Source organism: Oryzias latipes, chromosome 13, assembly GCF_053564925.1.
Source record: "Oryzias latipes strain Hd-rR chromosome 13, Olatipes_Hd-rR_3.1".
Taxonomy (NCBI): domain Eukaryota; kingdom Metazoa; phylum Chordata; class Actinopteri; order Beloniformes; family Adrianichthyidae; genus Oryzias; species Oryzias latipes.
The window spans coordinates 2,707,309-2,735,216 of NC_136249.1; the positions used below are offsets into that span (position 1 = coordinate 2,707,309).

The 27,908-nt window shown below is 39.2% G+C and overlaps 1 protein-coding gene and 53 non-coding genes across 55 annotated transcripts in view; 53 read left to right on the forward strand and 1 right to left on the reverse strand.

The window, feature by feature from the left end:
* The window catches only part of gkup (glucuronokinase with putative uridyl pyrophosphorylase), a 344,724-nt gene that overhangs the window by 29,078 nt on the left and 287,738 nt on the right, over window positions 1–27,908 (reverse strand). The window lies entirely within an intron of this gene.
* trnav-aac (transfer RNA valine (anticodon AAC)) lies at window positions 446–518 on the forward strand. Its single transcript has one exon. It is a non-coding gene; the product is annotated as a tRNA-Val (tRNA).
* Window positions 889–961, forward strand: trnav-cac (transfer RNA valine (anticodon CAC)). Its single transcript has one exon. It is a non-coding gene; the product is annotated as a tRNA-Val (tRNA).
* On the forward strand, window positions 1,093–1,167 carry trnai-aau (transfer RNA isoleucine (anticodon AAU)). The gene has a single exon. It is a non-coding gene; the product is annotated as a tRNA-Ile (tRNA).
* On the forward strand, window positions 1,622–1,694 carry trnav-aac (transfer RNA valine (anticodon AAC)). Its single transcript has one exon. It is a non-coding gene; the product is annotated as a tRNA-Val (tRNA).
* trnav-uac (transfer RNA valine (anticodon UAC)) lies at window positions 2,065–2,137 on the forward strand. Its single transcript has one exon. It is a non-coding gene; the product is annotated as a tRNA-Val (tRNA).
* Window positions 2,270–2,344, forward strand: trnai-aau (transfer RNA isoleucine (anticodon AAU)). Its single transcript has one exon. It is a non-coding gene; the product is annotated as a tRNA-Ile (tRNA).
* Window positions 2,798–2,870, forward strand: trnav-aac (transfer RNA valine (anticodon AAC)). Its single transcript has one exon. It is a non-coding gene; the product is annotated as a tRNA-Val (tRNA).
* Window positions 3,241–3,313, forward strand: trnav-uac (transfer RNA valine (anticodon UAC)). Its single transcript has one exon. It is a non-coding gene; the product is annotated as a tRNA-Val (tRNA).
* Window positions 3,976–4,048, forward strand: trnav-aac (transfer RNA valine (anticodon AAC)). The gene has a single exon. It is a non-coding gene; the product is annotated as a tRNA-Val (tRNA).
* On the forward strand, window positions 4,420–4,492 carry trnav-uac (transfer RNA valine (anticodon UAC)). Its single transcript has one exon. It is a non-coding gene; the product is annotated as a tRNA-Val (tRNA).
* Window positions 4,625–4,699, forward strand: trnai-aau (transfer RNA isoleucine (anticodon AAU)). Its single transcript has one exon. It is a non-coding gene; the product is annotated as a tRNA-Ile (tRNA).
* On the forward strand, window positions 5,154–5,226 carry trnav-aac (transfer RNA valine (anticodon AAC)). The gene has a single exon. It is a non-coding gene; the product is annotated as a tRNA-Val (tRNA).
* On the forward strand, window positions 6,263–6,337 carry trnai-aau (transfer RNA isoleucine (anticodon AAU)). Its single transcript has one exon. It is a non-coding gene; the product is annotated as a tRNA-Ile (tRNA).
* Window positions 9,532–9,604, forward strand: trnav-aac (transfer RNA valine (anticodon AAC)). The gene has a single exon. It is a non-coding gene; the product is annotated as a tRNA-Val (tRNA).
* On the forward strand, window positions 9,975–10,047 carry trnav-uac (transfer RNA valine (anticodon UAC)). Its single transcript has one exon. It is a non-coding gene; the product is annotated as a tRNA-Val (tRNA).
* Window positions 10,178–10,252, forward strand: trnai-aau (transfer RNA isoleucine (anticodon AAU)). Its single transcript has one exon. It is a non-coding gene; the product is annotated as a tRNA-Ile (tRNA).
* Window positions 11,168–11,240, forward strand: trnav-cac (transfer RNA valine (anticodon CAC)). The gene has a single exon. It is a non-coding gene; the product is annotated as a tRNA-Val (tRNA).
* trnai-aau (transfer RNA isoleucine (anticodon AAU)) lies at window positions 11,370–11,444 on the forward strand. The gene has a single exon. It is a non-coding gene; the product is annotated as a tRNA-Ile (tRNA).
* On the forward strand, window positions 11,902–11,974 carry trnav-aac (transfer RNA valine (anticodon AAC)). Its single transcript has one exon. It is a non-coding gene; the product is annotated as a tRNA-Val (tRNA).
* trnav-cac (transfer RNA valine (anticodon CAC)) lies at window positions 12,345–12,417 on the forward strand. Its single transcript has one exon. It is a non-coding gene; the product is annotated as a tRNA-Val (tRNA).
* Window positions 12,547–12,621, forward strand: trnai-aau (transfer RNA isoleucine (anticodon AAU)). The gene has a single exon. It is a non-coding gene; the product is annotated as a tRNA-Ile (tRNA).
* Window positions 13,077–13,149, forward strand: trnav-aac (transfer RNA valine (anticodon AAC)). The gene has a single exon. It is a non-coding gene; the product is annotated as a tRNA-Val (tRNA).
* On the forward strand, window positions 13,517–13,589 carry trnav-uac (transfer RNA valine (anticodon UAC)). Its single transcript has one exon. It is a non-coding gene; the product is annotated as a tRNA-Val (tRNA).
* trnav-aac (transfer RNA valine (anticodon AAC)) lies at window positions 14,251–14,323 on the forward strand. The gene has a single exon. It is a non-coding gene; the product is annotated as a tRNA-Val (tRNA).
* On the forward strand, window positions 14,707–14,779 carry trnav-uac (transfer RNA valine (anticodon UAC)). Its single transcript has one exon. It is a non-coding gene; the product is annotated as a tRNA-Val (tRNA).
* trnai-aau (transfer RNA isoleucine (anticodon AAU)) lies at window positions 14,911–14,985 on the forward strand. Its single transcript has one exon. It is a non-coding gene; the product is annotated as a tRNA-Ile (tRNA).
* Window positions 15,442–15,514, forward strand: trnav-aac (transfer RNA valine (anticodon AAC)). The gene has a single exon. It is a non-coding gene; the product is annotated as a tRNA-Val (tRNA).
* On the forward strand, window positions 15,885–15,957 carry trnav-uac (transfer RNA valine (anticodon UAC)). The gene has a single exon. It is a non-coding gene; the product is annotated as a tRNA-Val (tRNA).
* trnai-aau (transfer RNA isoleucine (anticodon AAU)) lies at window positions 16,090–16,164 on the forward strand. The gene has a single exon. It is a non-coding gene; the product is annotated as a tRNA-Ile (tRNA).
* Window positions 16,618–16,690, forward strand: trnav-aac (transfer RNA valine (anticodon AAC)). Its single transcript has one exon. It is a non-coding gene; the product is annotated as a tRNA-Val (tRNA).
* trnav-uac (transfer RNA valine (anticodon UAC)) lies at window positions 17,061–17,133 on the forward strand. The gene has a single exon. It is a non-coding gene; the product is annotated as a tRNA-Val (tRNA).
* trnai-aau (transfer RNA isoleucine (anticodon AAU)) lies at window positions 17,265–17,339 on the forward strand. The gene has a single exon. It is a non-coding gene; the product is annotated as a tRNA-Ile (tRNA).
* trnav-aac (transfer RNA valine (anticodon AAC)) lies at window positions 17,793–17,865 on the forward strand. The gene has a single exon. It is a non-coding gene; the product is annotated as a tRNA-Val (tRNA).
* On the forward strand, window positions 18,236–18,308 carry trnav-uac (transfer RNA valine (anticodon UAC)). Its single transcript has one exon. It is a non-coding gene; the product is annotated as a tRNA-Val (tRNA).
* trnai-aau (transfer RNA isoleucine (anticodon AAU)) lies at window positions 18,441–18,515 on the forward strand. The gene has a single exon. It is a non-coding gene; the product is annotated as a tRNA-Ile (tRNA).
* Window positions 18,970–19,042, forward strand: trnav-aac (transfer RNA valine (anticodon AAC)). The gene has a single exon. It is a non-coding gene; the product is annotated as a tRNA-Val (tRNA).
* On the forward strand, window positions 19,414–19,486 carry trnav-uac (transfer RNA valine (anticodon UAC)). The gene has a single exon. It is a non-coding gene; the product is annotated as a tRNA-Val (tRNA).
* trnai-aau (transfer RNA isoleucine (anticodon AAU)) lies at window positions 19,618–19,692 on the forward strand. The gene has a single exon. It is a non-coding gene; the product is annotated as a tRNA-Ile (tRNA).
* trnav-aac (transfer RNA valine (anticodon AAC)) lies at window positions 20,147–20,219 on the forward strand. The gene has a single exon. It is a non-coding gene; the product is annotated as a tRNA-Val (tRNA).
* On the forward strand, window positions 21,784–21,856 carry trnav-aac (transfer RNA valine (anticodon AAC)). The gene has a single exon. It is a non-coding gene; the product is annotated as a tRNA-Val (tRNA).
* trnav-uac (transfer RNA valine (anticodon UAC)) lies at window positions 22,227–22,299 on the forward strand. Its single transcript has one exon. It is a non-coding gene; the product is annotated as a tRNA-Val (tRNA).
* trnai-aau (transfer RNA isoleucine (anticodon AAU)) lies at window positions 22,430–22,504 on the forward strand. Its single transcript has one exon. It is a non-coding gene; the product is annotated as a tRNA-Ile (tRNA).
* Window positions 23,402–23,474, forward strand: trnav-uac (transfer RNA valine (anticodon UAC)). The gene has a single exon. It is a non-coding gene; the product is annotated as a tRNA-Val (tRNA).
* trnai-aau (transfer RNA isoleucine (anticodon AAU)) lies at window positions 23,605–23,679 on the forward strand. The gene has a single exon. It is a non-coding gene; the product is annotated as a tRNA-Ile (tRNA).
* trnav-uac (transfer RNA valine (anticodon UAC)) lies at window positions 24,595–24,667 on the forward strand. Its single transcript has one exon. It is a non-coding gene; the product is annotated as a tRNA-Val (tRNA).
* On the forward strand, window positions 24,800–24,874 carry trnai-aau (transfer RNA isoleucine (anticodon AAU)). The gene has a single exon. It is a non-coding gene; the product is annotated as a tRNA-Ile (tRNA).
* On the forward strand, window positions 25,330–25,402 carry trnav-aac (transfer RNA valine (anticodon AAC)). Its single transcript has one exon. It is a non-coding gene; the product is annotated as a tRNA-Val (tRNA).
* Window positions 25,773–25,845, forward strand: trnav-cac (transfer RNA valine (anticodon CAC)). The gene has a single exon. It is a non-coding gene; the product is annotated as a tRNA-Val (tRNA).
* trnai-aau (transfer RNA isoleucine (anticodon AAU)) lies at window positions 25,975–26,049 on the forward strand. The gene has a single exon. It is a non-coding gene; the product is annotated as a tRNA-Ile (tRNA).
* Window positions 26,507–26,579, forward strand: trnav-aac (transfer RNA valine (anticodon AAC)). The gene has a single exon. It is a non-coding gene; the product is annotated as a tRNA-Val (tRNA).
* Window positions 26,950–27,022, forward strand: trnav-cac (transfer RNA valine (anticodon CAC)). The gene has a single exon. It is a non-coding gene; the product is annotated as a tRNA-Val (tRNA).
* Window positions 27,155–27,229, forward strand: trnai-aau (transfer RNA isoleucine (anticodon AAU)). Its single transcript has one exon. It is a non-coding gene; the product is annotated as a tRNA-Ile (tRNA).
* On the forward strand, window positions 27,685–27,757 carry trnav-aac (transfer RNA valine (anticodon AAC)). Its single transcript has one exon. It is a non-coding gene; the product is annotated as a tRNA-Val (tRNA).

Below are 27,908 nucleotides of genomic sequence, written 5' to 3' on the forward strand. Positions count from 1 at the left end.
TATGACAGCTGTGAAATGCCACAGTTGAGTTCCAAGTCTGTCTTCATGCTGTCTACAGAATTCAGTGCTTGCTTAAAGACATTCACAATGGTTCAAGAGATTAAAAAACTAAGCCTGTTTTGTCTTTTGACAACAACACACAAAAGAAGAAATTTCCAAGTGGATCAAATCATTATAGGACTTCCTTGATGAGCATCACAAGCAGATGGTATTAGGACCGTCAGTCAAGACCCAAGTCATCAAATTGTTGTTTGGAGATTCTAATTCCTTGGGTACCTGAACCCATTAAATAGGTCACTCATTTATGTTGTAAACAAACTTATTAGTGTAAAGGTTGACATACATTTTGTAGCGTCAGCAATTCTGGGCCTTAAGACATAGTTTGGCCCTACTTTTCTATAAGGCCTCCAACAAATTGTGTTATTTTTTCTCTCCAGACACGTAGGTTTCTGTAGTGTAGTGGTTATCACATTCGCCTAACACGCGAAAGGTCCCCAGCTCAAAACTGGGCAGAAACATTACTCTTTAGTGCAAAACATTAAAAGACCTTGTGGTGATATGACAATTTACATAATGCTACCAGATTCCTTTGCTCAAAACGTGACTACTAAAAATCCTGTGACGACAAGCGTTCAGCTAACAATGACGCAAAACAAATGTACGTCAATAGTATTGTCCATCTATTCTAAGATGATAATACTCGTGATTATGCAACTAAATCATCATGTAAAGGCTAGAACACATGGTTCACATTCAAAAGAAAAGTAATATGAACCTCATGATAAAATGGTAAGCAGGTTAAGTCAGCACAAATTTCACACAATGTTTCTCCCTGATTTTCTATAAAATATCCCTAAAGTTCCATGAGCAAATCTGGTAGCCATGAAGGTTTCTGTAGTGTACTGGTTATCACGTTCGTCTCACACACGAAAGGACCCCAGCTCGAACCTGGGCAGAAACAGGATTTTCCCTTCTTAAATTGAAGACGTCAGAAGATTCGACTTTTTTCTAACACCGCTCCTGTTCTAAAAAAAAAAGTTCCTGATCATGTCTAACAAAACCGTTGTACCAACAAGCAGTAAGTCTTTTAGAGGCCAGTTAGCTCAGCTGGTTTAGAGCGTGGTGCTAATAACGCCAAGGTCGTGGGTTCAATCCCCATACTGGCCAAAGACTGTTTCTTATGACAGCTATGAAATGCCACAGTTGAGTTTCAAGTCTGTCTTCATGCTGTCTACAGAAATCAGTGCTTGCTTAAAGACATTCACAATGGTTCAAGAGATTAAAAAACTAAGCCTGTTGTGTCTTTTGACAACAAACAAAAGAAGAAATTTCCAAGAGGATCAAATTATTATAGGACTTCCTTGATGAGCATCACAAGCAAATGGTATTAGGACCGTCAGTCAAGACCCAAGTCATCAAATTGTTGTTTGGAGATTCTAATTCCTTGGGTACCTGAACCCATTTAATAGGTCACTCATTCATGTTGTAAACAAACTTGTTAGTGTACAGGTTGACATACATTTTGTAGCGTCAGCAATTCTGGGCCTTCAGACATAGTTTGGCCCTACTTTTCTATAAGGCCTCCAACAAATTGTGTTTTTTTTTCTCTCCAGACACGTAGGTTTCTGTAGTGTAGTGGTTATCACATTCGCCTAACACGCGAAAGGTCCCCAGCTCAAAACTGGGCAGAAACATTACTCTTTAGTGCAAAACAATAAAAGACCTTGTGGTGACATGACAATTTACATAATGCTACCAGATTCCTTTGCTCAAAACGTGACTACTAAAAATCCTGTGACGACAAGCGGTCAGCTAACAATGACGCAAAACAAATGTACGTGAATAGTATTGTCCATCTATTCTAAGATGATAATACTCGTGATTATGCAACTAAATCATCATGTAAAGGCTAGAACACATGGGTCACATTCAAAAGAAGAGTAATTTGAACCTCATGATAAAATGGTAAACAGGTTAAGTCAGCACAAATTTCACACAATGTTTCTCCCTGATTTTCTATAAACTATCCCTAAAGTTCCATGAGCAAATCTGGTAGCCATTAAGGTTTCTGTAGTGTAGTGGTTATCACGTTCGTCTTACACACGAAAGGACCCCAGCTCGAACCTGGGCAGATACAGGATTTTCCCTTCTTAAATTGAAGACGTCAGAAGATACGACTTTTTTCTAACACCGCTCCTGTTCTAAAAAATAAAAGTTCCTGATCATGTCTAACAAAACCGTTGTACCAACAAGCAGTAAGTCTTTCAGAGGCCAGTTAGCTCAGCTGGTTTAGAGCGTGGTGCTAATAACGCCAAGGTCGTGGGTTCAATCCCCATACTGGCCAAAGACTGTTTCTTATGACAGCTATGAAATGCCACAGTTGAGTTTCAAGTCTGTCTTCATGCTGTCTACAGAAATCAGTGCTTGCTTAAAGACATTCACAATGGTTCAAGAGATTAAAAAACTAAGCCTGTTGTGCCTTTTGACAACAAACAAAAGAAGAAATTTCCAAGAGGATCAAATTATTATAGGACTTCCTTGATGAGCATCACAAGCAAATGGTATTAGGACCGTCAGTCAAGACCCAAGTCATCAAATTGTTGTTTGGAGATTCTAATTCCTTGGGTACCTGAACCCATTTAATAGGTCACTCATTCATGTTGTAAACAAACTTGTTAGTGTACAGGTTGACATACATTTTGTAGCGTCAGCAATTCTGGGCCTTCAGACATAGTTTGGCCCTACTTTTCTATAAGGCCTCCAACAAATTGTGTTATTTTTCTCTCCAGCCACGTAGGTTTCTGTAGTGTAGTGGTTATCACATTCGCCTAACACGCGAAAGGTCCCCAGCTCAAAACTGGGCAGAAACATTACTCTTTAGTGCAAAACAATAAAAGACCTTGTAGTGACATGACAATTTACATAATGCTACCAGATTCCTTTGCTCAAAACGTGACTACTAAAAATCCTGTGACGACAAGCGGTCAGCTAACAATGACGCAAAACAAATGTACGTGAATAGTATTGTCCATCTATTCTAAGATGATAATACTCGTGATTATGCAACTAAATCATCATGTAAAGGCTAGAACACATGGTTCACATTCAAAAGAAGAGTAATTTGAACCTCATGATAAAATGGTAAACAGGTTAAGTCAGCACAAATTTCACACAATGTTTCTCCCTGATTTTCTATAAACTATCCCTAAAGTTCCATGAGCAAATCTGGTAGCCATTAAGGTTTCTGTAGTGTAGTGGTTATCACGTTCGTCTTACACACGAAAGGACCCCAGCTCGAACCTGGGCAGAAACAGGATTTTCCCTTCTTAAATTGAAGACGTCAGAAGATTCGACTTTTTTCTAACACCGCTCCTGTTCTAAAAAAAAAAAAGTTCCTGATCATGTCTAACAAAACCGTTGTACCAACAAGCAGTAAGTCTTTTAGAGGCCAGTTAGCTCAGCTGGTTTAGAGCGTAGTGCTAATAACGCCAAGGTCGTGGGTTCAATCCCCATACTGGCCAAAGACTGTTTCTTATGACAGCTATGAAATGCCACAGTTGAGTTCCAAGTCTGTCTTCATGCTGTCTACAGAATTCAGTGCTTGCTTAAAGACATTCACAATGGTTCAAGAGATTAAAAAACTAAGCCTGTTGTGTCTTTTGACAACAAACAAAAGAAGAAATTTCCAAGAGGATCAAATTATTATAGGACTTCCTTGATGAGCATCACAAGCAAATGGTATTAGGACCGTCAGTCAAGACCCAAGTCATCAAATTGTTGTTTGGAGATTCTAATTCCTTGGGTACCTGAACCCATTTAATAGGTCACTCATTCATGTTGTAAACAAACTTGTTAGTGTACAGGTTGACATACATTTTGTAGCGTCAGCAATTCTGGGCCTTCAGACATAGTTTGGCCCTACTTTTCTATAAGGCCTCCAACAAATTGTGTTTTTTTTTCTCTCCAGACATGTAGGTTTCTGTAGTGTAGTGGTTATCACATTCGCCTAACACGCGAAAGGTCCCCAGCTCAAAACTGGGCAGAAACATTACTCTTTAGTGCAAAACAATAAAAGACCTTGTAGTGACATGACAATTTACATAATGCTACCAGATTCCTTTGCTCAAAACGTGACTACTAAAAATCCTGTGACGACAAGCGGTCAGCTAACAATGACGCAAAACAAATGTACGTGAATAGTATTGTCCATCTATTCTAAGATGATAATACTCGTGATTATGCAACTAAATCATCATGTAAAGGCTAGAACACATGGTTCACATTCAAAAGAAGAGTAATTTGAACCTCATGATAAAATGGTAAAAAAGGTTAAGTCAGCACAAATTTCACACAATGTTTCTCCCTGATTTTCTATAAACTATCCCTAAAGTTCCATGAGCAAATCTGGTAGCCATTAAGGTTTCTGTAGTGTAGTGGTTATCACGTTCGTCTTACACACGAAAGGACCCCAGCTCGAACCTGGGCAGAAACAGGATTTTCCCTTCTTAAATTGAAGACGTCAGAAGATTCGACTTTTTTCTAACACCGCTCCTGTTCTAAAAAAAAAAAGTTCCTGATCATGTCTAACAAAACCGTTGTACCAACAAGCAGTAAGTCTTTCAGAGGCCAGTTAGCTCAGCTGGTTTAGAGCGTGGTGCTAATAACGCCAAGGTCGTGGGTTCAATCCCCATACTGGCCAAAGACTGTTTCTTATGACAGCTATGAAATGCCACAGTTGAGTTTCAAGTCTGTCTTCATGCTGTCTACAGAAATCAGTGCTTGCTTAAAGACATTCACAATGGTTCAAGAGATTAAAAAACTAAGCCTGTTGTGTCTTTTGACAACAAACAAAAGAAGAAATTTCCAAGAGGATCAAATTATTATAGGACTTCCTTGATGAGCATCACAAGCAAATGGTATTAGGACTGTCAGTCAAGACCCAAGTCATCAAATTGTTGTTTGGAGATTCTAATTCCTTGGGTACCTGAACCCATTTAATAGGTCACTCATTCATGTTGTAAACAAACTTGTTAGTGTACAGGTTGACATACATTTTGTAGCGTCAGCAATTCTGGGCCTTCAGACATAGTTTGGCCCTACTTTTCTATAAGGCCTCCAACAAATTGTGTTTTTTTTTCTCTCCAGACACGTAGGTTTCTGTAGTGTAGTGGTTATCACATTCGCCTAACACGTGAAAGGTCCCCAGCTCAAAACTGGGCAGAAACATTACTCTTTAGTGCAAAACAATAAAAGACCTTGTGGTGACATGACAATTTACATAATGCTACCAGATTCCTTTGCTCAAAACGTGACTACTAAAAATCCTGTGACGACAAGCGGTCAGCTAACAATGACGCAAAACAAATGTACGTGAATAGTATTGTCCATCTATTCTAAGATGATAATACTCGTGATTATGCAACTAAATCATCATGTAAAGGCTAGAACACATGGGTCACATTCAAAAGAAGAGTAATTTGAACCTCATGATAAAATGGTAAACAGGTTAAGTCAGCACAAATTTCACACAATGTTTCTCCCTGATTTTCTATAAACTATCCCTAAAGTTCCATGAGCAAATCTGGTAGCCATGAAGGTTTCAGTAGTGTAGTGGTTATCACATCCGGCTAACACGCGAAAGGTCCCCAGCTCAAAACTGGGCAGAAACATTACTCTTTAGTGCTAAACAATAAAAGACCTTGTGGTGATATGACAATTTACATAATGCTACCAGATTCCTTTGCTCAAAACCTGACTACTAAAAATCCTGTGACGACAAGCGGTCAGCTAACAATGACGCAAAACAAATGTACGTCAATAGTATTGTACGTGAATAGTATTGTACATCTATTCTAAGATGATAATACTCGTGATTATGCAACTAAATCATCATGTAAAGGCTAGAACACATGGGTCACATTCAAAAGAAAAGTCGTTTGAACCACATGATAAAATGGTGAGCAGGTTAAATCAGCACAAATTTCACACAATGTTTCTCCCTGATTTTCCATAAACTATCCCTAAAGTTCCATGAGCAAATCTGGTAGCCATGAAGGTTTCAGTAGTGTAGTGGTTATCACGTTCGTCTTACACACGAAAGGACCCCAGCTCGAACCTGGGCAGATACAGGATTTTCCCTTCTTAAATTGAAGACGTCAGAAGATTCGACTTTTTTCTAACACCGCTCCTGTTCTAAAAAAAAAAAAAAGTCCTGATCATGTCTAACAAAACCGTTGTACCAACAAGCAGTAAGTCTTTCAGAGGCCAGTTAGCTCAGCTGGTTTAGAGCGTGGTGCTAATAACGCCAAGGTCGTGGGTTCAATCCCCATACTGGCCAAAGACTGTTTCTTATGACAGCTATGAAATGCCACAGTTGAGTTTCAAGTCTGTCTTCATGCTGTCTACAGAAATCAGTGCTTGCTTAAAGACATTCACAATGGTTCAAGAGATTAAAAAACTAAGCCTGTTGTGTCTTTTGACAACAAACAAAAGAAGAAATTTCCAAGAGGATCAAATTATTATAGGACTTCCTTGATGAGCATCACAAGCAAATGGTATTAGGACCGTCAGTCAAGACCCAAGTCATCAAATTGTTGTTTGGAGATTCTAATTCCTTGGGTACCTGAACCCATTTAATAGGTCACTCATTCATGTTGTAAACAAACTTGTTAGTGTACAGCAGGGGTCGGGAACCTTTTTGGCCAAGAGAGCCATAAATGCCACATATTTTGAAATTTAATTTCGAAAGAGCCATACAATAATGTAGTGTCCTTTCCCCACACTGAGGCACGGAGACTTCCGATTACTGCAGACCGCAACAAACGCCCTTCAATTAATTCAGCAACTCCTGAATCTCTCCCGCCGACACGAGAGCGCTTCTCCCAACTTTATATTCCCCTGCTCCCGCTGCAGCCCTCCCATTTCCCTTATTCGGCCCATAGCTGAACCCCATTGGTCCAAACTACCTAACAACAGGCTGAGCGACAGAACTGAGGGCCAATCAGATCTCTGCTTGACGCGTTCAATGAACTCCAGAACTTTTAACGCGGCCCAACAGCCATCCAACTCAGTCCGCGACAATTTGTTTAAAACTAAATATACAAATGAATGTGTGCATTTGATTTAATTTTAACATTTTTAAAGTAAAATAAGTCTGTGGATTCTTTTTAATAACATTGTTATTCTGTTGCTAATAAATGATGAGTATTTCTCGTGGTAGTTTTGCTGATGGTCTAGTCTGGTTGATACGTGGTGAGTTTCTGCTTCGTTCAGGCGTTGAGACTTTAAACGTCATCGTAGGTCTGAATGTTCTGTAGATGTGACAAAGACTGCTCACATGCAGACGGGGAGCCAAACACACACTCACACGCTGCAGTGAGTGACGGGTTTTACGTTTTTACAATCCCTGCGCGATTCACCTGCTGCCTGTCCCCACAACCCCTCACCCCCACCCTCTGCTTTCTCCCTCACACATCCCGTCCCCGCATCTGCGCGCTCTTTCTCAGAGACGGGAGCGCGCAGTTTTAGGCACGTCAATTCACAGGTTTCCAGCTGGTACAAACTCTGTGAAATAATAGATAATAGTAACTGATAGCGCTGGCGCAGATTTCTCTCTCCAAGCACCGCTACTACTGCGCGCCTCTGACATCGCATCGCGCCCGAGAAGGACTGGTCTAATGAAAAAAAAAAACTATAATTAAAGATTTGTCTGCGAGCCACATGTGACCATCAAAAGAGCCATATATGGCTCGCGAGCCATAGGTTCCCGACCCCTGGTGTACAGGTTGACATACATTTTGTAGCGTCAGCAATTCTGGGCCTTCAGACATAGTTTGGCCCTACTTTTCTATAAGGCCTCCAACAAATTGTGTTTTTTTTTCTCTCCAGACACGTAGGTTTCTGTAGTGAAGTGGTTATCACATTCGCCTAACACGCCAAAGGTCCCCAGCTCAAAACTGGGCAGAAACATTACTCTTTAGTGCAAAACAATAAAAGACCTTGTGGTGATATGACAATTTACATAATGCTACCAGATTCCTTTGCTCAAAACGTGACTACTAAAAATCCTGTGACGACAAGCGGTCAGCTAACAATGACGCAAAACAATTGTACGTCAATAGTATTGTCCATCTATTCTAAGATGATAATACTCGTGATTATGCAACTAAATCATCATGTAAAGGCTAGAACACATGGGTCACATTCAAAAGAAGAGTAATTTGAACCTCATGATAAAATGGTAAACAGGTTAAGTCAGCACAAATTTCACACAATGTTTCTCCCTGATTTTCTATAAACTATCCCTAAAGTTCCATGAGCAAATCTGGAAGCCATTAAGGTTTCTGTAGTGTAGTGGTTATCACATCCGGCTAACACGCGAAAGGTCCCCAGCTCAAAACTGGGCAGAAACATTACTCTTTAGTGCTAAACAATAAAAGACCTTGTGGTGATATGACAATTTACATAATGCTACCAGATTCCTTTGCTCAAAACCTGACTACTAAAAATCCTGTGACGACAAGCGGTCAGCTAACAATGACGCAAAACAAATGTACGTCAATAGTATTGTACGTGAATAGTATTGTACATCTATTCTAAGATGATAATACTCGTGATTATGCAACTAAATCATCATGTAAAGGCTAGAACACATGGGTCACATTCAAAAGAAAAGTCGTTTGAACCACATGATAAAATGGTAAACAGGTTAAATCAGCACTAATTTCACACAGTTTCTCCCTGATTTTCTATAAACTATCCCTAAAGTTCCATGAGCAAATCTGGTAGCCATGAAGGTTTCAGTAGTGTAGTGGTTATCACGTTCGTCTTACACACGAAAGGACCCCAGCTCGAACCTGGGCAGATACAGGATTTTCCCTTCTTAAATTGAAGACGTCAGAAGATTCGACTTTTTTCTAACACCGCTCCTGTTCTAAAAAAAAAAAAAGTCCTGATCATGTCTAACAAAACCGTTGTACCAACAAGCAGTAAGTCTTTCAGAGGCCAGTTAGCTCAGCTGGTTTAGAGCGTGGTGCTAATAACACCAAGGTCGTGGGTTCAATCCCCATACTGGCCAAAGACTGTTTCTTATGACAGCTATGAAATGCCACAGTTGAGTTTCAAGTCTGTCTTCATAATGTCTACAGAAATCAGTGCTTGCTTAAAGACATTGACAATGGTTCAAGAGATTAAAAAATTAAGCCTGTTGTGTCTTTTGACAACAAACAAAAGAAGAAATTTCCAAGAGGATCAAATTATTATAGGACTTCCTTGATGAGCATCACAAGCAAATGGTATTAGGACCGTCAGTCAAGACCCAAGTCATCAAATTGTTGTTTGGAGATTCTAATTCCTTGGGTACCTGAACCCATTTAATAGGTCACTCATTCATGTTGTAAACAAACTTGTTAGTGTACAGGTTGACATACATTTTGTAGCGTCAGCAATTCTGGGCCTTCAGACATAGTTTGGCCCTACTTTTCTATAAGGCCTCCAACAAATTGTGTTTTTTTTTTCTCTCCAGACACGTAGGTTTCTGTAGTGTAGTGGTTATCACATTCGCCTAACACGCGAAAGGTCCCCAGCTCAAAACTGGGCAGAAACATTAATCTTTAGTGCAAAACAATAAAAAACCTTGTGGTGATATGACAATTTACATAATGCTACCAGATTCCTTTGCTCAAAACGTGACTACTAAAAATCCTGTGACGACAAGCGGTCAGCTAACAATGACGCAAAACAAATGTACGTGAATAGTATTGTCCATCTATTCTAAGATGATAATACTCGTGATTATGCAACTAAATCATCATGTAAAGGCTAGAACACATGGGTCACATTCAAAAGAAGAGTAATTTGAACCTCATGATAAAATGGTAAACAGGTTAAGTCAGCACAAATTTCACACAATGTTTCTCCCTGATTTTCTATAAACTATCCCTAAAGTTCCATGAGCAAATCTGGTAGCCATTAAGGTTTCTGTAGTGTAGTGGTTATCACGTTCGTCTTACACACGAAAGGACCCCAGCTCGAACCTGGGCAGAAACAGGATTTTCCCTTCATAAATTGAAGATGTCAGAAGATTCGACTTTATTCTAACACCGCTCCTGTTCTAAAAAAAAAGTTCCTGATCATGTCTACCAAAACCGTTGTACCAACAAAAAGTGAAACTTTCTAAGGCCAGTTAGCTCAGCTGGTTTAGAGCGTGGTGCTAATAACGCCAAGGTCGTGGGTTCAATCCCCATACTGGCCAAAGACTGTTTTTATGACAGCTGTGAAATGCCACAGTTGAGTTCCAAGTCTGTCTTCATGCTGTCTACAGAATTCAGTGCTTGCTTAAAGACATTCACAATGGTTCAAGAGATTAAAAAACTAAGCCTGTTTTGTCTTTTGACAACAACACACAAAAGAAGAAATTTCCAAGTGGATCAAATCATTATAGGACTTCCTTGATGAGCATCACAAGCAAATGGTATTAGGACCGTCAGTCAAGACCCAAGTCATCAAATTGTTGTTTGGAGATTCTAATTCCTTGGGTACCTGAACCCATTTAATAGGTCACTCATTCATGTTGTAAACAAACTTATTAGTGTAAAGGTTGACATACATTTTGTAGCGTCAGCAATTCTGGGCCTTCAGACATAGTTTGGCCCTACTTTACTATAAGGCCTCCAACAAATTGTGTTATTTTTTCTCTCCAGACATGTAGGTTTCTGTAGTCTAGTGGTTATCACATTCGCCTAACATGCGAAAGGTCCCCAGCTCAAAACTGGGCAGAAACATTACTCTTTAGTGCAAAACAATAAAAGACCTTGTAGTGATATGACAATTTACATAATGCTACCAGATTCCTTTGCTCAAAACGTGACTACTAAAAATCCTGTGACGACAAGCGGTCAGCTAACAATGACGCAAAACAATTGTACGTCAATAGTATTGTACGTGAATAGTATTGTCCATCTATTCTAAGATGATAATACTCGTGATTATGCAACTAAATCATCATGTAAAGGCTAGAACACATGGGTCACATTCAAAAGAAAAGTCATTTGAACCTCATGATAAAATGGTAAACAGGTTAAATCAGCACAAATTTCACACAATGTTTCTCCCTGATTTTCTATAAACTATCCCTAAAGTTCCATGAGCAAATGTGGTAGCCATTAAGGTTTCTGTAGTGTAGTGGTTATCACGTTCGTCTCACACACGAAAGGACCCCAGCTCGAACCTGGGCAGAAACAGGATTTTCCCTTCTTAAATTGAAGACGTCAGAAGATTCGACTTTTTTCTAACACTGCTCCTGTTCTAAAAAAAAGTTCCTGATCATGTCTAACAAAACCGTTGTACCAACAAGCAGTAAGTCTTTCAGAGGCCAGTTAGCTCAGCTGGTTTAGAGCGTGGTGCTAATAACGCCAAGGTCGTGGGTTCAATCCCCATACTGGCCAAAGACTGTTTTTATGACAGCTGTGAAATGCCACAGTTGAGTTCCAAGTCTGTCTTCATGCTGTCTACAGAATTCATTGCTTGCTTAAAGACATTCACAATGGTTCAAGAGATTAAAAAACTAAGCCTGTTTTGTCTTTTGACAACAACACACAAAAGAAGAAATTTCCAAGTGGATCAAATCATTATAGGACTTCCTTGATGAGCATCACAAGCAGATGGTATTAGGACCGTCAGTCAAGACCCAAGTCATCAAATTGTTGTTTGGAGATTCTAATTCCTTGGGTACCTGAACCCATTTAATAGGTCACTCATTCATGTTGTAAACAAACTTATTAGTGTAAAAGTTGACATACATTTTGTAGCGTCAGCAATTCTGGGCCTTCAGACATAGTTTGGCCCTACTTTTTTATAAGGCCTCCAACAAATTGTGTTTTTTTTTTCTCTCCAGACACGTAGGTTTCTGTAGTGTAGTGGTTATCACATTCGCCTAACACGCGAAAGGTCCCCAGCTCAAAACTGGGCAGAAACATTAATCTTTAGTGCAAAACAATAAAAAACCTTGTGGTGATATGACAATTTACATAATGCTACCAGATTCCTTTGCTCAAAACGTGACTACTAAAAATCCTGTGACGACAAGCGGTCAGCTAACAATGACGCAAAACAAATGTACGTGAATAGTATTGTCCATCTATTCTAAGATGATAATACTCGTGATTATGCAACTAAATCATCATGTAAAGGCTAGAACACATGGTTCACATTCAAAAGAAGAGTAATTTGAACCTCATGATAAAATGGTAAACAGGTTAAATCAGCACAAATTTCACACAATGTTTCTCCCTGATTTTCTATAAACTATCCCTAAAGTTCCATGAGCAAATGTGGTAGCCTTTAAGGTTTCTGTAGTGTAGTGGTTGTCACGTTCGTCTCACACACGAAAGGACCCCAGCTCGAACCTGGGCAGAAACAGGATTTTCCCTTCTTAAATTGAAGACGTCAGAAGATTCGACTTTTTTCTAACACTGCTCCTGTTCTAAAAAAAAGTTCCTGATCATGTCTAAAAAAACCGTTGTACCAAAAAGCAGTAAGTCTTTCAGAGGCCAGTTAGCTCAGTTGGTTTAGAGCGTGGTGCTAATAACGCCAAGGTCGTGGGTTCAATCCCCATACTGGCCAAAGACTGTTTTTATGACAGCTGTGAAATGCCACAGTTGAGTTCCAAGTCTGTCTTCATGCTGTCTACAGAATTCAGTGCTTGCTTAAAGACATTCACAATGGTTCAAGAGATTAAAAAACTAAGCCTGTTGTGTCTTTTGACAACAACACACAAAAGAAGAAATTTCCAAGTGGATCAAATCATTATAGGACTTCCTTGATGAGCATCACAAGCAAATGGTATTAGGACCGTCAGTCAAGACCCAAGTCATCAAATTGTTGTTTGGAGATTCTAATTCCTTGGGTACCTGAACCCATTTAATAGGTCACTCATTCATGTTGTAAACAAACTTATTAGTGTAAAGGTCACATACATATTGTAGCGTCAGCAATTCTGGGCCTTCAGACATAGTTTGGCCCTACTTTTCTATAAGGCCTCCAACAAATTGTGTTATTTTTTCTCTCCAGACACATAGGTTTCTGTAGTGTAGTGGTTATCACATTCGCCTAACACGCGAAAGGTCCCCAGCTCAAAACTGGGCAGAAACATTACTCTTTAGTGCAAAACAATAAAAGACCTTGTGGTGATATGACAATTTACATAATGCTACCAGATTCCTTTGCTCAAAACGTGACTACTAAAAATCCTGTGACGACAAGCGGTCAGCTAACAATGACGCAAAACAAATGTACGTGAATAGTATTGTCCATCTATTCTAAGATGATAATACTCGTGATTATGCAACTAAATCATCATGTAAAGGCTAGAACACATGGTTCACATTCAAAAGAAGAGTAATTTGAACCTCATGATAAAATGGTAAACAGGTTAAATCAGCACAAATTTCACACGTTTCTCCCTGATTTTCTATAAACTATCCCTAAAGTTCCATGAGCAAATCTGATACCCATTAAGATTTCTGTAGTGTAGTGGTTATCACGTTCGTCTTACACACAAAAGGACCCCAGCTCGAACCTGGGCAGAAACAGGATGTTCCCTTCTTAAATTGAAGACGTCAGAAGATTTGACTTTTTTCTAACACTGCTCCTGTTCTAAAAAAACTTCCTGATCATGTGTCTACCAAAACCGTTGTACCAACAAAAAGTGAAACTTTCTGGGGTCAGTTAGCTCAGCTGGTTTAGAGCGTGGTGCTAATAACGCCAAGGTCGTGGGTTCAATCCCCATACTGGCCAAAGACTGTTTTTATGACAGCTGTGAAATGCCACAGTTGAGTTCCAAGTCTGTCTTCATGCTGTCTACAGAATTCAGTGCTTGCTTAAAGACATTCACAATGGTTCAAGAGATTAAAAAACTAAGCCTGTTTTGTCTTTTGACAACAACACACAAAAGAAGAAATTTCCAAGTGGATCAAATCATTATAGGACTTCCTTGATGAGCATCACAAGCAGATGGTATTATGACCGTCAGTCAAGACCCAAGTCATCAAATTGTTGTTTGGAGATTCTAATTCCTTGTGTACCTGAACCCATTTAATAGGTCACTCATTCATGTTGTAAACAAACTTATTAGTGTAAAGGTTGACATACATATTGTAGCGTCAGCAATTTTGGGCCTTCAGACATAGTTTGGCCCTACTTTTCTATAAGGCCTCCAACAAATTGTGTTATTTTTTCTCTCCAGACACGTAGGTTTCTGTAGTGTAGTGGTTATCACATTCGCCTAACACGCGAAAGGTCCCCAGCTCAAAACTGGGCAGAAACATTACTCTTTAGTGCAAAACAATAAAAGACCTTGTGGTGATATGACAATTTACATAATGCTACCAGATTCCTTTGCTCAAAACGTGACTACTAAAAATCCTGTGACGACAAGTGGTCAGCTAACAATGACGCAAAACAAATGTACGTCAATAGTATTGTACGTGAATAGTATTGTACATCTATTCTAAGATGATAATACTCGTGATTATGCAACTAAATCATCATGTAAAGGCTAGAACACATGGGTCACATTCAAAAGAAAAGTCATTTGAACCACATGATAAAATGGTAAACAGGTTAAGTCAGCATAAATTTCACACAATGTTTCTCCCTGATTTTCTATAAACTATCCCTAAAGTTCCATGAGCAAATCTGGTAGCCATTGTTTCTGTAGTGTAGTGGTTATCACGTTCGTCTTACACACGAAAGGACCCCAGCTCGAACCTGGGCAGAAACAGGATTTTCCCTTCTTAAATTGAAGACGTCAGAAGATTCAACTTTTTTCTAACACCGCTCCTGTTCTAAAAAAAAAAGTTCCTGATCATGTCTAACAAAACCGTTGTACCAACAAGCAGTAAGTCTTTCAGAGGCCAGTTAGCTCAGCTGGTTTAGAGCGTGGTGCTAATAACGCCAAGGTCGTGGGTTCAATCCCCATACTGGCCAAAGACTGTTTTTATGACAGCTGTGAAATGCCACAGTTGAGTTCCAAGTCTGTCTTCATGCTGTCTACAGAATTCAGTGCTTGCTTAAAGACATTCACAATGGTTCAAGAGATTAAAAAACTAAGCCTGTTTTGTCTTTTGACAACAACACACAAAAGAAGAAATTTCCAAGTGGATCAAATCATTATAGGACTTCCTTGATGAGCATCACAAGCAGATGGTATTAGGACCGTCAGTCAAGACCCAAGTCATCAAATTGTTGTTTGGAGATTCTAATTCCTTGGGTACCTGAACCCATTTAATAGGTCACTCATTCATGTTGTAAACAAACTTGTTAGTGTACAGGTTGACATACATTTTGTAGCGTCAGCAATTCTGGGCCTTCAGACATAGTTTGGCCCTACTTTTCTATAAGGCCTCCAACAAATTGTGTTTTTTTTTCTCTCCAGACACGTAGGTTTCTGTAGTGTAGTGGTTATCACATTCGCCTAACACGCGAAAGGTCCCCAGCTCAAAACTGGGCAGAAACATTACTCTTTAGTGCAAAACAATAAAAGACCTTGTGGTGACATGACAATTTACATAATGCTACCAGATTCCTTTGCTCAAAACGTGACTACTAAAAATCCTGTGACGACAAGCGGTCAGCTAACAATGACGCAAAACAAATGTACGTGAATAGTATTGTCCATCTATTCTAAGATGATAATACTCGTGATTATGCAACTAAATCATCATGTAAAGGCTAGAACACATGGGTCACATTCAAAAGAAGAGTAATTTGAACCTCATGATAAAATGGTAAACAGGTTAAGTCAGCACAAATTTCACACAATGTTTCTCCCTGATTTTCTATAAACTATCCCTAAAGTTCCATGAGCAAATCTGGTAGCCATTAAGGTTTCTGTAGTGTAGTGGTTATCACGTTCGTCTTACACACGAAAGGACCCCAGCTCGAACCTGGGCAGATACAGGATTTTCCCTTCTTAAATTGAAGACGTCAGAAGATACGACTTTTTTCTAACACCGCTCCTGTTCTAAAAAATAAAAGTTCCTGATCATGTCTAACAAAACCGTTGTACCAACAAGCAGTAAGTCTTTCAGAGGCCAGTTAGCTCAGCTGGTTTAGAGCGTGGTGCTAATAACGCCAAGGTCGTGGGTTCAATCCCCATACTGGCCAAAGACTGTTTCTTATGACAGCTATGAAATGCCACAGTTGAGTTTCAAGTCTGTCTTCATGCTGTCTACAGAAATCAGTGCTTGCTTAAAGACATTCACAATGGTTCAAGAGATTAAAAAACTAAGCCTGTTGTGCCTTTTGACAACAAACAAAAGAAGAAATTTCCAAGAGGATCAAATTATTATAGGACTTCCTTGATGAGCATCACAAGCAAATGGTATTAGGACCGTCAGTCAAGACCCAAGTCATCAAATTGTTGTTTGGAGATTCTAATTCCTTGGGTACCTGAACCCATTTAATAGGTCACTCATTCATGTTGTAAACAAACTTGTTAGTGTACAGGTTGACATACATTTTGTAGCGTCAGCAATTCTGGGCCTTCAGACATAGTTTGGCCCTACTTTTCTATAAGGCCTCCAACAAATTGTGTTATTTTTCTCTCCAGCCACGTAGGTTTCTGTAGTGTAGTGGTTATCACATTCGCCTAACACGCGAAAGGTCCCCAGCTCAAAACTGGGCAGAAACATTACTCTTTAGTGCAAAACAATAAAAGACCTTGTAGTGACATGACAATTTACATAATGCTACCAGATTCCTTTGCTCAAAACGTGACTACTAAAAATCCTGTGACGACAAACGGTCAGCTAACAATGACGCAAAACAAATGTACGTGAATAGTATTGTCCATCTATTCTAAGATGATAATACTCGTGATTATGCAACTAAATCATCATGTAAAGGCTAGAACACATGGTTCACATTCAAAAGAAGAGTAATTTGAACCTCATGATAAAATGGTAAACAGGTTAAGTCAGCACAAATTTCACACAATGTTTCTCCCTGATTTTCTATAAACTATCCCTAAAGTTCCATGAGCAAATCTGGTAGCCATTAAGGTTTCTGTAGTGTAGTGGTTATCACGTTCGTCTTACACACGAAAGGACCCCAGCTCGAACCTGGGCAGAAACAGGATTTTCCCTTCTTAAATTGAAGACGTCAGAAGATTCGACTTTTTTCTAACACCGCTCCTGTTCTAAAAAAAAAAGTTCCTGATCATGTCTAACAAAACCGTTGTACCAACAAGCAGTAAGTCTTTCAGAGGCCAGTTAGCTCAGCTGGTTTAGAGCGTGGTGCTAATAACGCCAAGGTCGTGGGTTCAATCCCCATACTGGCCAAAGACTGTTTCTTATGACAGCTATGAAATGCCACAGTTGAGTTTCAAGTCTGTCTTCATGCTGTCTACAGAAATCAGTGCTTGCTTAAAGACATTCACAATGGTTCAAGAGATTAAAAAACTAAGCCTGTTGTGTCTTTTGACAACAAACAAAAGAAGAAATTTCCAAGAGGATCAAATTATTATAGGACTTCCTTGATGAGCATCACAAGCAAATGGTATTAGGACCGTCAGTCAAGACCCAAGTCATCAAATTGTTGTTTGGAGATTCTAATTTCTTGGGTACCTGAACCCATTTAATAGGTCACTCATTCATGTTGTAAACAAACTTGTTAGTGTACAGGTTGACATACATTTTGTAGCGTCAGCAATTCTGGGCCTTCAGACATAGTTTGGCCCTACTTTTCTATAAGGCCTCCAACAAATGGTGTTATTTTTCTCTCCAGCCACGTAGGTTTCTGTAGTGTAGTGGTTATCACATTCGCCTAACACGCGAAAGGTCCCCAGCTCAAAACTGGGCAGAAACATTACTCTTTAGTGCAAAACAATAAAAGACCTTGTAGTGACATGACAATTTACATAATGCTACCAGATTCCTTTGCTCAAAACGTGACTACTAAAAATCCTGTGACGACAAGCGGTCAGCTAACAATGACGCAAAACAAATGTACGTGAATAGTATTGTCCATCTATTCTAAGATGATAATACTCGTGATTATGCAACTAAATCATCATGTAAAGGCTAGAACACATGGTTCACATTCAAAAGAAGAGTAATTTGAACCTCATGATAAAATGGTAAACAGGTTAAGTCAGCACAAATTTCACACAATGTTTCTCCCTGATTTTCTATAAACTATCCCTAAAGTTCCATGAGCAAATCTGGTAGCCATTAAGGTTTCTGTAGTGTAGTGGTTATCACGTTCGTCTTACACACGAAAGGACCCCAGCTCGAACCTGGGCAGAAACAGGATTTTCCCTTCTTAAATTGAAGACGTCAGAAGATTCGACTTTTTTCTAACACCGCTCCTGTTCTAAAAAAAAAAAGTTCCTGATCATGTCTAACAAAACCGTTGTACCAACAAGCAGTAAGTCTTTTAGAGGCCAGTTAGCTCAGCTGGTTTAGAGCGTGGTGCTAATAACGCCAAGGTCGTGGGTTCAATCCCCATACTGGCCAAAGACTGTTTCTTATGACAGCTATGAAATGCCACAGTTGAGTTTCAAGTCTGTCTTCATGCTGTCTACAGAAATCAGTGCTTGCTTAAAGACATTCACAATGGTTCAAGAGATTAAAAAACTAAGCCTGTTGTGTCTTTTGACAACAAACAAAAGAAGAAATTTCCAAGAGGATCAAATTATTATAGGACTTCCTTGATGAGCATCACAAGCAAATGGTATTAGGACCGTCAGTCAAGACCCAAGTCATCAAATTGTTGTTTGGAGATTCTAATTCCTTGGGTACCTGAACCCATTTAATAGGTCACTCATTCATGTTGTAAACAAACTTGTTAGTGTACAGGTTGACATACATTTTGTAGCATCAGCAATTCTGGGCCTTCAGACATAGTTTGGCCCTACTTTTCTATAAGGCCTCCAACAAATTGTGTTTTTTTTTCTCTCCAGACATGTAGGTTTCTGTAGTGTAGTGGTTATCACATTCGCCTAACACGCGAAAGGTCCCCAGCTCAAAACTGGGCAGAAACATTACTCTTTAGTGCAAAACAATAAAAGACCTTGTAGTGACATGACAATTTACATAATGCTACCAGATTCCTTTGCTCAAAACGTGACTACTAAAAATCCTGTGACGACAAGCGGTCAGCTAACAATGACGCAAAACAAATGTACGTGAATAGTATTGTCCATCTATTCTAAGATGATAATACTCGTGATTATGCAACTAAATCATCATGTAAAGGCTAGAACACATGGTTCACATTCAAAAGAAGAGTAATTTGAACCTCATTATAAAATGGTAAAAAAGGTTAAGTCAGCACAAATTTCACACAATGTTTCTCCCTGATTTTCTATAAACTATCCCTAAAGTTCCATGAGCAAATCTGGTAGCCATTAAGGTTTCTGTAGTGTAGTGGTTATCACGTTCGTCTTACACACGAAAGGACCCCAGCTCGAACCTGGGCAGAAACAGGATTTTCCCTTCTTAAATTGAAGACGTCAGAAGATTCGACTTTTTTCTAACACCGCTCCTGTTCTAAAAAAAAAAGTTCCTGATCATGTCTAACAAAACCGTTGTACCAACAAGCAGTAAGTCTTTCAGAGGCCAGTTAGCTCAGCTGGTTTAGAGCGTGGTGCTAATAACGCCAAGGTCGTGGGTTCAATCCCCATACTGGCCAAAGACTGTTTCTTATGACAGCTATGAAATGCCACAGTTGAGTTTCAAGTCTGTCTTCATGCTGTCTACAGAAATCAGTGCTTGCTTAAAGACATTCACAATGGTTCAAGAGATTAAAAAACTAAGCCTGTTGTGTCTTTTGACAACAAACAAAAGAAGAAATTTCCAAGAGGATCAAATTATTATAGGACTTCCTTGATGAGCATCACAAGCAAATGGTATTAGGACCGTCAGTCAAGACCCAAGTCATCAAATTGTTGTTTGGAGATTCTAATTCCTTGGGTACCTGAACCCATTTAATAGGTCACTCATTCATGTTGTAAACAAACTTGTTAGTGTACAGGTTGACATACATTTTGTAGCGTCAGCAATTCTGGGCCTTCAGACATAGTTTGGCCCTACTTTTCTATAAGGCCTCCAACAAATTGTGTTTTTTTTTCTCTCCAGACACGTAGGTTTCTGTAGTGTAGTGGTTATCACATTCGCCTAACACGTGAAAGGTCCCCAGCTCAAAACTGGGCAGAAACATTACTCTTTAGTGCAAAACAATAAAAGACCTTGTGGTGACATGACAATTTACATAATGCTACCAGATTCCTTTGCTCAAAACGTGACTACTAAAAATCCTGTGACGACAAGCGGTCAGCTAACAATGACGCAAAACAAATGTACGTGAATAGTATTGTCCATCTATTCTAAGATGATAATACTCGTGATTATGCAACTAAATCATCATGTAAAGGCTAGAACACATGGTTCACATTCAAAAGAAGAGTAATTTGAACCTCATGATAAAATGGTAAACAGGTTAAGTCAGCACAAATTTCACACAATGTTTCTCCCTGATTTTCTATAAACTATCCCTAAAGTTCCATGAGCAAATCTGGTAGCCATTAAGGTTTCTGTAGTGTAGTGGTTATCACATCCGGCTAACACGCGAAAGGTCCCCAGCTCAAAACTGGGCAGAAACATTACTCTTTAGTGCTAAACAATAAAAGACCTTGTGGTGATATGACAATTTACATAATGCTACCAGATTCCTTTGCTCAAAACCTGACTACTAAAAATCCTGTGACGACAAGCGGTCAGCTAACAATGACGCAAAACAAATGTACGTCAATAGTATTGTACGTGAATAGTATTGTACATCTATTCTAAGATGATAATACTCGTGATTATGCAACTAAATCATCATGTAAAGGCTAGAACACATGGGTCACATTCAAAAGAAAAGTCGTTTGAACCACATGATAAAATGGTAAACAGGTTAAGTCAGCACAAATTTCACACAATGTTTCTCCCTGATTTTCCATAAACTATCCCTAAAGTTCCATGAGCAAATCTGGTAGCCATGAAGGTTTCAGTAGTGTAGTGGTTATCACGTTCGTCTTACACACGAAAGGACCCCAGCTCGAACCTGGGCAGATACAGGATTTTCCCTTCTTAAATTGAAGACGTCAGAAGATTCGACTTTTTTCTAACACCGCTCCTGTTCTAAAAAAAAAAAAGTCCTGATCATGTCTAACAAAACCGTTGTACCAACAAGCAGTAAGTCTTTCAGAGGCCATTTAGCTCAGCTGGTTTAGAGCGTGGTGCTAATAACACCAAGGTCGTGAGTTCAATCCCCATACTGGCCAAAGACTGTTTCTTATGACAGCTATGAAATGCCACAGTTGAGTTTCAAGTCTGTCTTCATAATGTCTACAGAAATCAGTGCTTGCTTAAAGACATTGACAATGGTTCAAGAGATTAAAAAATTAAGCCTGTTGTGTCTTTTGACAACAAACAAAAGAAGAAATTTCCAAGAGGATCAAATTATTATAGGACTTCCTTGATGAGCATCACAAGCAAATGGTATTAGGACCGTCAGTCAAGACCCAAGTCATCAAATTGTTGTTTGGAGATTCTAATTCCTTGGGTACCTGAACCCATTTAATAGGTCACTCATTCATGTTGTAAACAAACTTGTTAGTGTACAGGTTGACATACATTTTGTAGCGTCAGCAATTCTGGGCCTTCAGACATAGTTTGGCCCTACTTTTCTATAAGGCCTCCAACAAATTGTGTTTTTTTTTTCTCTCCAGACACGTAGGTTTCTGTAGTGTAGTGGTTATCACATTCGCCTAACACGCGAAAGGTCCCCAGCTCAAAACTGGGCAGAAACATTAATCTTTAGTGCAAAACAATAAAAAACCTTGTGGTGATATGACAATTTACATAATGCTACCAGATTCCTTTGCTCAAAACGTGACTACTAAAAATCCTGTGACGACAAGCGGTCAGCTAACAATGACGCAAAACAAATGTACGTGAATAGTATTGTCCATCTATTCTAAGATGATAATACTCGTGATTATGCAACTAAATCATCATGTAAAGGCTAGAACACATGGGTCACATTCAAAAGAAGAGTAATTTGAACCTCATGATAAAATGGTAAACAGGTTAAGTCAGCACAAATTTCACACAATGTTTCTCCCTGATTTTCTATAAACTATCCCTAAAGTTCCATGAGCAAATCTGGTAGCCATTAAGGTTTCTGTAGTGTAGTGGTTATCACGTTCGTCTTACACACGAAAGGACCCCAGCTCGAACCTGGGCAGAAACAGGATTTTCCCTTCATAAATTGAAGATGTCAGAAGATTCGACTTTATTCTAACACCGCTCCTGTTCTAAAAAAAAAGTTCCTGATCATGTCTAACAAAACCGTTGTACCAACAAGCAGTAAGTCTTTCAGAGGCCAGTTAGCTCAGCTGGTTTAGAGCGTGGTGCTAATAACGCCAAGGTCGTGGGTTCAATCCCCATACTGGCCAAAGACTGTTTTTATGACAGCTGTGAAATGCCACAGTTGAGTTTCAAGTCTGTCTTCATGCTGTCTACAGAAATCAGTGCTTGCTTAAAGACATTCACAATGGTTCAATAGATTAAAAAACTAAGCCTGTTTTGTCTTTTGACAACAAACAAAAGAAGAAATTTCCAAGAGGATCAAATTATTATAGGACTTCCTTGATGAGCATCACAAGCAAATGGTATTAGGACCGTCAGTCAAGACCCAAGTCATCAAATTGTTGTTTGGAGATTCTAATTCCTTGGGTACCTGAACCCATTTAATAGGTCACTCATTCATGTTGTAAACAAACTTGTTAGTGTACAGGTTGACATACATTTTGTAGCGTCAGCAATTCTGGGCCTTCAGACATAGTTTGGCAGTACTTTTCTATAAGGCCTCCAACAAATTGTGTTTTTTTTTTCTCTCCAGACACGTAGGTTTCTGTAGTGTAGTGGTTATCACATTCGCCTAACACGCGAAAGGTCCCCAGCTCAAAACTGTGCAGAAACATTACTCATTAGTAAAAGACAATAAAAGACCTTGTAGTGACATGACAATTTACATAATGCTACCAGATTCCTTTGCTCAAAACGTGACTACTAAAAATCCTGTGACGACAAGCGGTCAGCTAACAATGACGCAAAACAAATGTACGTGAATAGTATTGTCCATCTATTCTAAGATGATAATACTCGTGATTATGCAACTAAATCATCATGTAAAGGCTAGAACACATGGTTCACATTCAAAAGAAGAGTAATTTGAACCTCATGATAAAATGGTAAACAGGTTAAATCAGCACAAATTTCACACAATGTTTCTCCCTGATTTTCTATAAACTATCTTTGAAGTTCCATGAGCATATCTGGTGGCCATTAAGGTTTCTGTAGTGTAGTGGTTATCACGTTCGTCTTACACACGAAAGGACCCCAGCTCGAACCTGGGCAGAAACAGGATTTTCCCTTCTTAAATTGAAGACGTCAGAAGATTCGACTTTTTTCTAACACCGCTCCTGTTCTAAAAAAAGTTCCTGATCATGTGTCTACCAAAACCGTTGTACCAACAAAAAGTGAAACTTTCTAAGGCCAGTTAGCTCAGCTGGTTTAGAGCGTGGTGCTAATAACGCCAAGGTCGTGGGTTCAATCCCCATACTGGCCAAAGACTGTTTTTATGACAGCTGTGAAATGCCACAGTTGAGTTCCAAGTCTGTCTTCATGCTGTCTACAGAATTCAGTGCTTGCTTAAAGACATTCACAATGGTTCAAGAGATTAAAAAACTAAGCCTGTTTTGTCTTTTGACAACAACACACAAAAGAAGAAATTTCCAAGTGGATCAAATCATTATAGGACTTCCTTGATGAGCATCACAAGCAAATGGTATTAGGACCGTCAGTCAAGACCCAAGTCATCAAATTGTTGTTTGGAGATTCTAATTCCTTGGGTACCTGAACCCATTTAATAGGTCACTCATTCATGTTGTAAACAAACTTATTAGTGTAAAGGTTGACATACATTTTGTAGCGTCAGCAATTCTGGGCCTTCAGACATGGTTTGGCCCTACTTTACTATAAGGCCTCCAACAAATTGTGTTATTTTTTCTCTCCAGACATGTAGGTTTCTGTAGTCTAGTGGTTATCACATTCGCCTAACATGCGAAAGGTCCCCAGCTCAAAACTGGGCAGAAACATTACTCTTTAGTGCAAAACAATAAAAGACCTTGTAGTGATATGACAATTTACATAATGCTACCAGATTCCTTTGCTCAAAACGTGACTACTAAAAATCCTGTGACGACAAGCGGTCAGCTAACAATGACGCAAAACAATTGTACGTCAATAGTATTGTACGTGAATAGTATTGTACATCTATTCTAAGATGATAATACTCGTGATTATGCAACTAAATCATCATGTAAAGGCTAGAACACATGGGTCAATTTCAAAAGAAAAGTCGTTTGAACCACATGATAAAATGGTAAACAGGTTAAGTCAGCACAAATTTCACACAATGTTTCTCCCTGATTTTCTATAAACTATCCCTAAAGTTCCATGAGCAAATCTGGTAGCCATTAAGGTTTCAGTAGTGTAGTGGTTATCACGTTCGTCTTACACACGAAAGGACCCCAGCTCGAACCTGGGCAGAAACAGGATTTTCCCTTCTTAAATTGAAGACGTCAGAAGATTCGACTTTTTTCTAACACCGCTCCTGTTCTAAAAAAAAAAAGTTCCTGATCATGTCTAACAAAACCGTTGTACCAACAAGCAGTAAGTCTTTCAGAGGCCAGTTAGCTCAGCTGGTTTAGAGCGTGGTGCTAATAACGCCAAGGTCGTGGGTTCAATCCCCATACTGGCCAAAGACTGTTTCTTATGACAGCTATGAAATGCCACAGTTGAGTTCCAAGTCTGTCTTCATGCTGTCTACAGAAATCAGTGCTTGCTTAAAGACATTCACAATGGTTCAAGAGATTAAAAAACTAAGCCTGTTGTGTCTTTTGACAACAAACAAAAGAAGAAATTTCCAAGTGGATCAAATTATTATAGGACTTCCTTGATGAGCATCACAAGCAAATGGTATTAGGACCGTCAGTCAAGACCCAAGTCATCAAATTGTTGTTTGGAGATTCTAATTCCTTGGGTACCTGAACCCATTTAATAGGTCACTCATTCATGTTGTAAACAAACTTATTAGTGTAAAGGTTGACATACATTTTGTAGCGTCAGCAATTCTGGGCTTTCAGACATAGTTTGGCAGTACTTTTCTATAAGGCCTCCAACAAATTGTGTTTTTTTTTTCTCTCCAGACATGTAGGTTTCTGTAGTGTAGTGGTTATCACATTCGCCTAACACGCGAAAGGTCCCCAGCTCAAAACTGGGCAGAAACATTACTCTTTAGTGCAAAACAATAAAAGACCTTGTGGTGATATGACAATTTACATAATGCTACCAGATTCCTTTGCTCAAAACGTGACTACTAAAAATCCTGTGACGACAAGCGGTCAGCTAACAATGACGCAAAACAAATGTACGTGAATAGTATTGTCCATCTATTCTAAGATGATAATACTCGTGATTATGCAACTAAATCATCATGTAAAGGCTAGAACACATGGGTCACATTCAAAAGAAAAGTCATTTGAACCTCATGATGAAATGGTAAACAGGTTAAATCAGCACAAATTTCACACAATGTTTCTCCCTGATTTTCTATAAACTATCCCTAAAGTTCCATGAGCAAATGTGGTAGCCATTAAGGTTTCTGTAGTGTAGTGGTTATCACGTTCGTCTCACACACGAAAGGACCCCAGCTCGAACCTGGGCAGAAACAGGATTTTCCCTTCTTAAATTGAAGACGTCAGAAGATTCGACTTTTTTCTAACACTGCTCCTGTTCTAAAAAAAAGTTCCTGATCATGTCTAACAAAACCGTTGTACCAACAAGCAGTAAGTCTTTCAGAGGCCAGTTAGCTCAGCTGGTTTAGAGCGTGGTGCTAATAACGCCAAGGTCGTGGGTTCAATCCCCATACTGGCCAAAGACTGTTTTTATGACAGCTGTGAAATGCCACAGTTGAGTTCCAAGTCTGTCTTCATGCTGTCTACAGAATTCATTGCTTGCTTAAAGACATTCACAATGGTTCAAGAGATTAAAAAACTAAGCCTGTTTTGTCTTTTGACAACAACACACAAAAGAAGAAATTTCCAAGTGGATCAAATCATTATAGGACTTCCTTGATGAGCATCACAAGCAGATGGTATTAGGACCGTCAGTCAAGACCCAAGTCATCAAATTGTTGTTTGGAGATTCTAATTCCTTGGGTACCTGAACCCATTTAATAGGTCACTCATTCATGTTGTAAACAAACTTATTAGTGTAAAAGTTGACATACATTTTGTAGCGTCAGCAATTCTGGGCCTTCAGACATAGTTTGGCCCTACTTTTTTATAAGGCCTCCAACAAATTGTGTTTTTTTTTTCTCTCCAGACACGTAGGTTTCTGTAGTGTAGTGGTTATCACATTCGCCTAACACGCGAAAGGTCCCCAGCTCAAAACTGGGCAGAAACATTAATCTTTAGTGCAAAACAATAAAAAACCTTGTGGTGATATGACAATTTACATAATGCTACCAGATTCCTTTGCTCAAAACGTGACTACTAAAAATCCTGTGACGACAAGCGGTCAGCTAACAATGACGCAAAACAAATGTACGTGAATAGTATTGTCCATCTATTCTAAGATGATAATACTCGTGATTATGCAACTAAATCATCATGTAAAGGCTAGAACACATGGTTCACATTCAAAAGAAAAGTCATTTGAACCTCATGCTAAAATGGTAAACAGGTTAAGTCAGCACAAATTTCACACAATGTTTCTCCCTGATTTTCTATAAACTATCCCTAAAGTTCCATGAGCAAATCTGGTAGCCATTAAGGTTTCTGTAGTGTAGTGGTTATCACGTTCGTCTCACACACGAAAGGACCCCAGCTCGAACCTGGGCAGAAACAGGATTTTCCCTTCTTAAATTGAAGACGTCAGAAGATTCGACTTTTTTCTAACACCGCTCCTGTTCTAAAAAAAAAAAGTTCCTGATCATGTCTAACAAAACCGTTGTACCAACAAGCAGTAAGTCTTTCAGAGGCCAGTTAGCTCAGCTGGTTTAGAGCGTGGTGCTAATAACGCCAAGGTCGTGGGTTCAATCCCCATACTGGCCAAAGACTGTTTCTTATGACAGCTGTGAAATGCCACAGTTGAGTTCCAATTCTGTCTTCATGCTGTCTACAGAAATCAGTGCTTGCTTAAAGACATTCACAATGGTTCAAGAGATTAAAAAACTAAGCCTATTGTGTCTTTTGACAACAAACAAAAGAAGAAATTTCCAAGAGGATCAAATTATTATAGGACTTTCTTGATGAGCATCACAAGCAAATGGTATTAGGACCGTCAGTCAAGACCCAAGTCATCAAATTGTTGTTTGGAGATTCTAATTCCTTGGGTACCTGAACCCATTTAATAGGTCACTCATTCATGTTGTAAACAAACTTGTTAGTGTACAGGTTGACATACATTTTGTAGCGTCAGCAATTCTGGGCCTTCAGACATAGTTTGGCCCTACTTTTCTATAAGGCCTCCAACAAATTGTGTTTTTTTTTTCTCTCCAGACACGTAGGTTTCTGTAGTGTAGTGGTTATCACATTCGCCTAACACGCGAAAGGCCCCCAGCTCAAAACTGGGCAGAAACATTACTCTTTAGTGCAAAACAATAAAAGACCTTGTAGTGACATGACAATTTACATAATGCTACCAGATTCCTTTGCTCAAAACGTGACTACTAAAAATCCTGTGACGACAAGCGGTCAGCTAACAATGACGCAAAACAAATGTACGTGAATA